We start from the raw sequence: 7,944 nt of genomic DNA on the forward strand, positions 1-7,944 counted from the left end.
GCTACTATTAACATGTATTACTTGATGATAATCTCCTAGCTTACATAGACTCTTACATATTATTAGATCTGAAGCAGTACTTCAATAAAATCACTTTATCACAAATTAAAAACAAGTAATTTTACCTTATCAGTTCTGACACTTGAAGAATTTAAGAACTACTAGAATTAATGACAACTGGAATCAGAGATGGAGTGAAACTATGTAAATACTTGGGAGATGAACATCACCTTGATAAACAGAAATAACAAAGGAAAAAAATCCTTGAGACATGTTACAGATCAGCAAGAAATTCAGGGTAAATGGAGCAGAGTGAGCAAAGGTGAAGCATAACAGGCAGGTCCAAAACCTGGTGTTAGATCATAATTGGATGTCATTTGTTTTACCATAGTCATGAGTCATTTTAGAGTTTTGAGTAGATGAATGACATATTGGTTTCTACTTTTTATTTATTTATTTATTTATTTTTGAGACAGAATCTCACTTATTAACCCTCAGTAGAGTGCCGTAGTGTCACAGCTCACCACAACCTCCAAATCCTTGGGCTTAGGCAATTCTCTTGCCTCAGCCTCCCTAGTAGCTGGGACTACAAGCACCTGCCACAAAGCCCAGCTTTTGTTGTTGTTGTTGTTGTTGTAGTTTGGCAGGGACTGGGTTTGAACCCACCACCTTTGGTATATGGAGCTGGTGCCTTACCCACTGAGCCACAGGTGCTGCCTGGTTTCTTCCCTTTTTTTTATTTTTTAAATCACACTGTCTGTCATATGTGAATAAACTGGATAAAGGTCAGAAACAAGAATAGAAGAGCAAGCCCAGACCACAGCAGAAATTCAGGCATCAGGTCAAGTAGCAGCTTTAACCAACCTGGTAAGGACATAATTATTAGAGGGATAGGATTTGGAACATGGCCTTTTCAAAGAATAGCCAACAGCTCTTATTGATGTATTATAGTGATGTGAGAGAAAAAGAAGAATCAACTTTGACTCCAAAGCGTGCAGCAATGTTTTAGTCCTGAGCATGTGGTTGAACAGTATCACTTTTATAGACATGTGAGAGATTATAATTATAGAAGTGAATCCAGAGTTTCAGATTGGATTCACTGAGGTGCACACTATCGTTGCACGTGGAGGTGTCGAGGAGGCAACTGGAGAAGCGAGCACAGGTTCTGGGGAGAGCCTCAGATGGAAGTGATGGGGGGAGTCATCAGCAGACTCTTCATTTCTAAAAGATAAAACTGAGTATTGTCAAAGAAATCAATAAAGATAGAAAATAAAGTGAATATGAATGCTGAACCCTGCACTATTTCAATATTTAGGAACAGTAAAAAAGGAATCAGACTGCAGAAAAGAGAATAAGTGTCCCATGTGGCAGAAGAAAAAAACAGAAGAATGAAATGCTCGAGAAGCAGTGAATAGAAGTTTCCATGGCAGAGAATGAGGCAATGTACTAAACAATTCTACTAAATTTAGAATGGACTTGGAAATTACTAATAAACTTAAAACATGGGGATCACGGGATCCCCTGACAAGAGAAGTTATTGGTTAAGGACAAGTGAAGAAGGTGAACTCTGTCTAGTAATTTCAGTAAAATTATTAGTTGTAGAAGTAGAGAATAATGCTTTCAGGGAGTTTCGCTACAAAGAAGTGGAGTATCAGGGGAGCTTATGGTCATAGGAGTTTTAGTTAATTGTTTGTTTTACTATATATATTGCAATGCATTTATGTCCAAATTGGATTGATCTAATAGGAAAGTACTGATTATGCAAAAGAAAGCAGCTCTGATTGTGGTATCCAAGTCTGAGGATGAGAGAAATAGAATCTAGAAACGGAATTCAGTATAAAAGTAGAAAAAAAAAACCTTAAATAGAAGCAGGAGTTTCTTTTTCAGGAGTACATTTTCTATTGTAACAGAGAGAAAGTAATACGTATAAGTAAAAATAAAGATCGCTGATAGATTTTTAAATGGAAAAATGAACATGTTTCTTTTTCATTGCTTTTATTTTCTTTTGTTCAGTAAAATGGGTAGGAAATTAATTTCATCAGCTGCGATGGGCAGAGTCAGGAGTTATGGAGATTTGAGTAGTGCAATAATAAGAGAAGTTTAGTATCAAGGCAGGCATGGCTGAGGGCCTCACGAGAGGTTAGTGATCCAAAATCGACAATGGGACTAATCTGTACATTGTCTGTCTTGTTCTACCGTGTATACGTGGGTACAGTACACCACTCCGTTCAAGAAGAGAATGGGGGGCAGCACCTGTGGCTCTAAGGCGTAGGGCGCTGGGCCCATATACTGGAGGTGGCAGGTTCAAACCCAGCCCCGGCCAAAAACTGCAAAAAAAAAAAAAAAAAAAGAAGAAGAAGAAGAAAATAGGAAGTACAGAGGAATCAAAGGCAATAAAAATGTATTAGACTCAATAGGTTTAATTGTCAAACATTTTTCTATTTCTTCAATTCCCATAGTCACGATTTCGTCCTGTGATGCTAATTAGCCAGACAGGCGAAAGCTAGAGCAAAAAGAAAATAATCTTATCTTGTTTTGTTTTAGTACCTGTAACACCATGGCTGGTGATTCCAAGCATAATATGCATCAGGATCTTTAATCCTGGAGTAAAGTATTAGTATTTTAAAGGCAGGCTCCCTCTTGAAAAAAAAAAAATGCTGTGTTTCTGTTTAAATGGATAAGAGGCTATTACTACCCCCTACACATTTTCCCAGCTATATAGATGACGTATTCAAAATAGTGACACATCTCTTTGTTGTTAGCAATAGTAAAGAAGAGCCATGAAAAAGATTGAAATTGAAGCATAGTCCACATAGTTTATGTCTCTACAGTTATTTCTCTCTGTGTGTTTATATATATACACATATATAGATATCATGCATTTATAAATATATAGACACATATATACATATACACAAACATGTGCATTTTTTCTAATATAAATTTCACATAATTAACTATGAAATTCGTGGAGAGTAATGTCAAAGATGAGTGAGCTTTGGAATTGCTTTTTTTTTAGTGAAAAAATTGACTATTTTTCACTATAGCAACACCCTTTGTCTATTACAAAAGTAAACTCAGAAACTACAAGTCCATGAGACACTTTCTAAAGGAGTTAAATTTGCAACAGTTAATCTTTAACTGTGTTTCTCTGAAATGATTGCTTGCACATGACCAACTGTTTCTCAGCTTCCCTCTGGAGTTTCTTTGCTTTTTTTTTTTTGTAGAGACAGAGTCTCACTGTACCGCCCTCTGGTAGAGTGCCATGGCGTCACACGGCTCACAGCAACCTCTAACTCTTGAGCTTACGCGATTCTCTTGCCTCAGCCTCCCGAATGCTCTGGAGTTTCTTAAAACCCTCGAGTAGATACCATCTGGTCCTGGTGATTAATCTACATTTACTTTGTCAATTATGTGGAGACATCTGAGTATTGACCACTATTTGATCTTGTATATCCAACCTGCTCATTTCCTGAAACAATCTGTGTTTGAGAATCTCTCTAATATCTTCCTAATTAAAGTGTAAGGCAAAGCATTAATTCAGTCTACCAGACATAATATTTTTTCATTGAGTATGTCATTTACCCCAAAGTCACCAAAAGATCTGAGTGATGACACTCCTGCTGGATTTTCACATTAGTCAAATACTTTTTTTTTAATTTTAATTTTTATTTTTACATATACACGTGTTAATTAGGTTTCCACTTTCTTTTGCCTTCACAAAATTAAAAAGACTTAAAATATAATAACGATAACAATGTTTAAGATAAGGATTAAGAACAAAAACCTTGTAAAGAACGAATGAACATAAATGCACTCAGAAAAGGAATCAGACAATTGCTACATCAAAATATTAAGCAATAGGGCGGTGCCTGTGGCTCAGTCGGTAAGGCGCCGGCCCCATATACTGAGGGTGACGGGTTCAAACCCGGCCCCAGCCAAACTGCAACCAAAAAATAGCCGGGTGTTGTGGCGGGCGCCTGTAGTCCCAGCTACTCGGGAGGCTGAGGCAAGAGAATCGCTTAAGCCCTGGAGTTGGAGGTTGCTGTGAGCTGTGTGAGGCCACGGCACTCTACCGAGGGCCATAAAATGAGACTCTGTCTCTACAAAAAAAAAAAAAAAATTAAGCAATAATAGGAATAATGCAAAGTATTTAGTCAAGAACTTTTTATTTTTTGTTGATCATCTTATGAGGTATCTATGTCCAACTCACTTGTAGATTGTATCAGTGAACTTCTCTCTCCTCAGTCTGTCTGTCTTTACATCTCTAGGCAGTCACATTTCCTAGGCTGTCTTTTTTTTTTTTTTAAATACTTAGTATTCTTCATAATTGGCACATATTTTTGGATTCACAATGAGATGTGTATCAATAGCCTCTAAGAATTCTGTACATATTAATTCTGAGACAGACTCCTTCCTTTTATTGAAATTGACATATTTTTATTCCTTTCCCCTTTAGCAATTAAATTGCTTTTTATATTTATAGTAACTACTACTTAAGAAATTAGAAGCTATTACAACGAATACAGTATTTTTAAATGTAGTTATCTAGATGCCTGAAATTCCTGACACTGAGAGTTGCTTTGCTTAAATGCACTCCCTGTCTAGAGAATATAAAACGGATAATTTGGGCTTACTTGTAAATACTATAAGAATGGCTAAAGAAACATATAAGAAAGGACCTTATTTTTTTCCTAAATGATTATTTAGAAATATTATTTCAAGGTGACTATATATCTCCATTAATTTGCCAAATATAGGGCTAATAATAACAAATTATATTTATGTGGATCATTACAAAAGTTTTAAGATGCAAAAAAATCAAGTAACATAAAATCCGCATGGACATAACACAATCTGTCTCAAAACATTCTTAGCTAATTACTGTATCTTTCTCTGAAGAACTCAAAAAACCCTGACAGCTTTATATTTTAGTTCTCACAGCAAGAGCTGAAGGCTGAGAATGAGTGGGGAGAAAGGACGGTTGGGATAGGAAGACCATGCCAGGATTTCAATTTTCTGTTGCTATCTTTATTCTGCTTGCAGCTACAAGTCCCAGTACTTTCCACAAGGCACCACAAAATACTTCAAGGTGGTCATAACCCACTAAAGCTATTCACTTAGGCAAAAATCCCAAAGCCATATTACTTTCAGCCATAGCCAAACACTTAAAAATGGAGCAAAGATAAAACTTTAGTGATTGAGCAACTTCAACTCTGTATTAATCTGTTTAGAAATTACTACTTGCAGTAAGCCAACAACCAAATCTAATAAGTAAATGAAATTAGGAGACATTAATGAACACACAGGAAGCATTAGTTGTAGAAGAAATAGAGAAAAGTAAAATTTGCCATAGTGTTCATTTGAGCTTTGTGAATAAATGCTTACCATACTCTCCCTAAGGGATCAATTAAAACTGAGTCTCAGGTGACGAAATGTTTTTTCAGCAATGAATACAGGCTCATGTTATCATTAATTCTATTTTGTTCACATACATTCATCATAATTAGCATAATCACATCTTTCAACATTATATATATTAAGTACAATACAGCAATACACACAGGTTACACACACACATGCACACGGAAACCAATATATATATATATATATATATATAGAGAGAGAGAGAGAGAGAGAGAGAGAGAGACTTTGCACAGCAGAACCACAGAGGAATTTTCACCTTGGCTCTGTTGCAGACATGCTGTGTAGCTTTAGGCAAATTGTTTTAATGCATAAATTTTAGAATATTTTTGGAAGCAGTTAAAATAGTTTACCTGAGATCAATATTACTGATTCGGTTATGAATTTGCCGTTGCACATTGAGGATACTGCTTAACCTGGGTAAAAATTGATGGGTGTGTTTCCATAGCATACAGTTAATGACATTTAGCTATCTACGAAAATAGACAGGCCCATCTTTTTTTCTGCAAAATGGGTAGCAGACACCCCCTCACTGCACCATTTCTCTTCATTCTAGTCATCTTCCTTCATAATTAGCAGTGCAGACCACTGCTGATCAAGTGCTACTTACTATGGCCCACGGAAGCCCAAAATGCTCCTCTCCTTCCTAATTAAAACTTTTCTGTCACCTCCCACTTTCCATTCTTCTCCACAATGTCTGCATTTACACAGATAATTTCTTAGAACCCACAAAATAATTGTAAGCATTTGGCTTTATGCCCAAAGGCACCATTTTACCAGTGATTATTTATTCTATTCATCATTGCTCTATTTTTCCACAACTAACAAATAACTTTCACACTTCTTCTGGAGCAGTGTTACTCAACTTATTCCCTTTTTATCTCATGGCACACTTGAACCTATAGTCAAACTTCTGCGGGACACTAAAATTAGGTTGATCAAAAAAACGTAAAAAACTTTGAAACTTCTTTCTAAAACAATTTAATTAATGGTCTTTACAATTTTGTCAGCACACCTAAGAGCCTCTCATGTCACACCATGTGCCACAGCCGCGGGTTGAAAAATCACTGTTCCAGAGGATTCTACCTCCCGTTATTATTCTCTTTTCTTTGATGTCTATTTTCTTGGCCACGTAAGATTTTCTTTTTTTTTTTTCTTTCTTAAAGTTTATTGAGGAAGAGAAAGATGGATAGGTTTATAAAGCGAGAGTAAGATATAGGTTTACAAAGTAAGATTTGTTTGCCATAGACAAAGGTGCTGTGAGAAAAAACTAAAGCAAGAATTTGTCTTTTTTTCTTTTTTTTTCTTTTTAGGTGTTTTTTATTGCTTATTTGTTTTATACTAGGTAGTACATTCACATGGTTCAAAATTCAAAATGTGCAAAATGGACTAACGTGAAAAGACTTTCTCTTATATTTTCCCTGTGGCCTCTTAGTTTTCTTTCCTAGATGACTAATACGACTTTCTTACGTATCTCTGCAGAAGTTGTTTATGGATATATAAACTAATATGCACCATATACATATTTTTTGTCCCCCCTTTCCACTTACAAATACATCTTGGAAATAAATATTTAAAGCAACAATACATCTTGGTGATAACTTCATATCATGACACAAAGAGCTTCTTCATTTTTTACATGACGATACAGAAATTATCTATTATATCAAATTGTCATAATCTCTTTAACATCACCTCACATGATAAATGACTAGAAGTTGAAATCCCTGGGTAGTTTGTAGGGTGACAGGTATCAACTCTTTCAGGGATGACTTTTGCTCTTCAGGGGTTCTCACTGCTTTCCCCTTTTCGGTGATCTGAACAGCCCTCAGCAAGCCATGCTGTGAAGCCGGGTTCCTCATCATGTCAGTCATCAGGAACACGATGTCCCTGATGTACATCTGTATACTTTAGCAGCAGAGTGCCCTGCCTTTTTCCCACATGCAATGAAGAAGGTACAGAGTGCTGGGATACCTCCTTCTTGCAGCCCACGCTCCCCTGGACAGACTCCCACACAACTCTAATGTGCTTGTTCTTGACTAAGCAAGAGGCTAAGGTGGGAAGACCTCTCACCAGGTCTGGCAGCTTTTCAAGCACATAAGTGTGCAAGCAGTTAAATTCTTGAATGGTATAGCTGTATAAAACATTCAATTCCATTGGAGTGAACTTGAGAGCCAAAACTGCTATCCACGTCTCATCTCAGGCTGCTTGGATCGCCAGAGTCTTACTAGGATGTCCAAATTTTTTGTGTCAGATTATCCTTGGTGGTGTCTGATTCTTTAACTGTACTTCTAAAGCTTGGAGTTTGTGGTCTACTTTCTGCTTAAGATCTAGCTCCAATGACCCTTCTTTTTCTAGTGTCAAAGGCAAAATTGACAGATTCTTCCTTCATATTTCCCCTTCTTTTTTTTCTTTAAGAGATGGGTTCTTGCTGTGTTGCCCATGTTGGACTCAAACTCCTAGGCTCAAGCGATATTCTCACTTTAGTCTCCTGAGTAGCTGCAAATACAGGTGCATGCC

General features: G+C 36.6%; 1 pseudogene; it reads right to left on the reverse strand.

Moving 5' to 3' along the window:
- Positions 1–6,965: 6,965 nt before the first annotated feature.
- Positions 6,966–7,665, reverse strand: LOC128572059 (single-pass membrane and coiled-coil domain-containing protein 1-like; annotated as a pseudogene).
- Positions 7,666–7,944: the final 279 nt, after the last annotated feature.

This window comes from Nycticebus coucang, chromosome 19 (genome assembly GCF_027406575.1).
Source record: "Nycticebus coucang isolate mNycCou1 chromosome 19, mNycCou1.pri, whole genome shotgun sequence".
Taxonomy (NCBI): Eukaryota; Metazoa; Chordata; class Mammalia; order Primates; family Lorisidae; genus Nycticebus; species Nycticebus coucang.